At 39.5% G+C, this 3,339-nt stretch overlaps 1 protein-coding gene across 1 annotated transcript in view; it reads right to left on the bottom strand.

The window, feature by feature from the left end:
* TEX11 (testis expressed 11) overlaps window positions 1–3,339 on the bottom strand; it is a 514,378-nt gene that overhangs the window by 461,508 nt on the left and 49,531 nt on the right. The gene's annotated exons all lie outside the window — the stretch shown is intronic.

Raw genomic sequence — 3,339 nt, 5'->3', positions numbered from 1 at the left:
ATTAATTAAAAGTTAAATAAAATAATTCTTAAAAAAAAGACAATACAGTACTGGTATAAGGACAATGAAACAAATAAGAGTCAGAAATGAATCCTTACTCTTATAGTTGGCTGATTTTTTTTTTTTTTTGCAAGGGTACTTACTAAAACAAATTCAATGGGGAAAGAATAGTCTTTTCAACATATTGTGCTAGAATAACTTGCTATAGGGGTTGGTAGGTGGCATGGTGGTTAAGGGTGCTGCATTCCCACATGGCCCACCGCAGTTTGAGTTCCAGACCTGGTGGCTTGCTTTCCCACATTCCTTCTCTCACTCTCTCTTTCTCTGTCATTCTGTGGTCAAATTAAAATAAATAAATAAATAAAGTTAGATAAAATAATTCTTTTTTAAAAAGAATAACTTGATATACACATGCAAAAGAATAAAGTTGGATCTCTTTTTCACATTACACACAAAAATAAACCAAAAATGGATTACATACCTAAATGTAAGAGCAAAAACTCTGATTAAAAAAAAAATATGAGGGAGGGTAAGTGGCATGCTGGTTAAAGGCATTGGACTCCCACATGGATGACCATGGTTTGAGTCCCAGATCTGGTGGCTTGCTTTCTCACTTTCCCTTTCTCTCTCTATCTGGTCAAATTTTTAAATAATAATAAATAAAATTAAATAAATTCTAAAAAAGATACAAAGAAAATATGGGAGGGCCAGCAGGTTGCATGGAGGTTAAGCCACTGGATCCCAAAAGGACAACAGTGTGGTTCAAGTCTCAGTGGCTCAAAAGTCACACCAGGAGGACCAGCAGTTGGCGTAACAGCTATGTTGTTGGACTCCCACGTAGTCGACCACAGTTCGAGTCTTGGACCAGGTGGCTTAAATTCACACCAGGTGAGTGTGTGTGCGTACCCAAGATCCCAACAGGAGAATGGAGGAGAAGGGATCACAACATGGCCATCCCCCTGGGGGATGATTTCTTGCTTTCTGCCTCTCTGTCTCTCTCTGTCTGGTGAGCGCACGCACCCTACAGCAAAAACCTCTCTCAAAAAAAAAAAAAAAGAAAGAAAAGAAAAGAAAAAAATTTTCAGCTAAGAATACCATACCTGGCAAGATTATCCTTCATATGGGAAAAAAAGATAAAAACATTCTCTGTTAAATAAAACCTGAGGGAATTTACCAATTCCAGACCAGCTCTTCAAGAAGTTCTGAAGGGTGTGCTATACCAGGAAAACTAAAGTCAGACAGTCTCGCTTTCTGTCTCTCTCTGTCTGGCGAGCACACATGCCCTATAACAAACAAACAACAACAAAAAAAACCTCTCAAAAAGAAAAAAAAAGTCACAGCAGGTACGCATGTGTATGTGCCTAAAATTCTGAGACTGTAGGAGAGGATTGTAATGTGGCCATCCCCATGGGATGGTTATTTCTCTCTCTCTCTCTCTCTCTCTCTCTCCCTAGCAAAAACTAAAAAAGAAAGAAAAAGAAAAGAAAATATAGGAGTGAGTCTAGCTCTATGGCACAGTGGTAATGCACTGCTCAACTATGGTTTGAATCTCCAGCCTGGTCTGCCTGAAAAATTTGCCTATTGGCTTGAAAAACACACCAGGCATTTGCAAGAGTGCACAAGATTCTAAAGTGAATGGAAGTGAAGGAAGGAGGATCATAGCATAGGAGGCTGAAGTGAAGGAAGGCTGAAGTGAAGGAGGCTGAAGTGAAGGAAGGAGGTTCATAGCATAACCAGACCCAGTAGAGAGTGCTTGCTTCTCTCTATATATATATCTCATGTGCATACCTGCACTCTATAGAAATAAATCTTTATGAACTTGAGTTACTAAAAGCCTTTTTTATTATTGAAATTATTCATTGAACTATGAATTCCTAGCAGAGAAGGGGACTTTCAAAGCATTTGAACAGATCTTTCTTATTCTTTTCAGTTTTGCCTAAAAAAAAATAGGGCATGTGCACTCACCAGACACATGTGCCCCACATGTTTCCCAAGCTGACAGGTCCGGAACTTGAACCATGGACTTGACCATATGGGATCCCGCTGTCTTAAACACCACATCACCAGCAGGTCCCAGAACTTCTGAAAGATACTATCTCTCTTAAAATACCCCTCCCATATTTAACCAGCCTCCTCAAAACTTACTTAGGGGCATGTGCACTCACCAGACACATGTGCCCCACATGTTTCCCAAGCTGACAGGTCCGGAACTTGAACCATGGACTTGACCATATGGGATCCAGCTGTCTTAAACACCACATCACCAGCAGGTCCCAGAACTTCTGAAAGATACTATCTCTCTTAAAATACCCCTCCCATATTTAACCAGCCTCCTCAAAACTTACTTAGATTTTGTTTGTTTTTGTTTTGTTTTGTTTTAGATAGACTTTTTGCTATAGGGTGTGTGTGCTCACCAGAGAGACAGAAAGTGAGAAATCATCCCCCAGAGGGGATGGCCATGCTACAATCCTTTCTTCTCCTCCATTGTACTCTTGGAATCTTGGGCACACATGCAAATGCACCCGGTGTGAGTTTTTTTAAGCTACCAGATCCAAGACTCAAACTGTAGTCAACTACGTGGGACACCAGTGACGTAACCATTACGCTATGTGCTGGTCCCTTTCATATAGTTTTAAACTTGGGTAGAGGCTGGAAGCAGAAAAAAATTTTTTTTAAATTTTATTTATTCATTCATTTATTTTAATTTGACCAGAAAGCAACACAGAGAGAGAAAAAGTGAGAAAGTGAGAAATGAAGCCGCCAGGTACAGGACTCAAACCATGGTCAGCCATGTGGGAGTGTCCAGCTCCTTAATCACCATGCCACCTGCTGGTCCCTGAAGCAGAAAAATTTTTAAAATTAAAATAGAAATAAATAAACTAGCACAGAGCTGTTAACAAAAAAACATTAAAATATTAATTATTATGAAATGTGATCCAATAAAATCAATCTTGGATAACACAACAAATTTCCAATGACATAAATAAGTTCTATTATTTACTAAAAATTTCCACTATCAGAAGATCTTGATTAAAAATTTAAAAATACAGATCTGGAGACCAGTTCAAGCCAGTAGTAGTCCCAGACACCAGGCTGTCTGTGGCTGCAAGTCCTAATGGCTGGGACCTGTTGCTCATCCCTGCCCCTACTCGTCTCTGGACTTCATTTGGTTCCTTGGGACGTTAAGATGAACTTGCACCCCTCCCCACCCCATCTGGAGACTAGTTGAAGCCAGTGGCAGTGCCGGAACCAGGATACACAGGGAACTCAAGTGCCTTATGTGAAAAAAAAAAAAAAAAAAAAATTAACCAAATTAAAAAATGGAAAAATGAGCTAAAC

The sequence above is a fragment of the Tupaia chinensis genome, unplaced genomic scaffold (genome assembly GCF_000334495.1).
Source record: "Tupaia chinensis unplaced genomic scaffold, TupChi_1.0 Scaffold000165_2, whole genome shotgun sequence".
Lineage (NCBI taxonomy): Eukaryota > Metazoa > Chordata > Mammalia > Scandentia > Tupaiidae > Tupaia > Tupaia belangeri.
The sequence above is the reverse complement of the archived record's forward strand: the minus strand, read 5'-3'. Positions and strand labels throughout refer to the sequence as shown.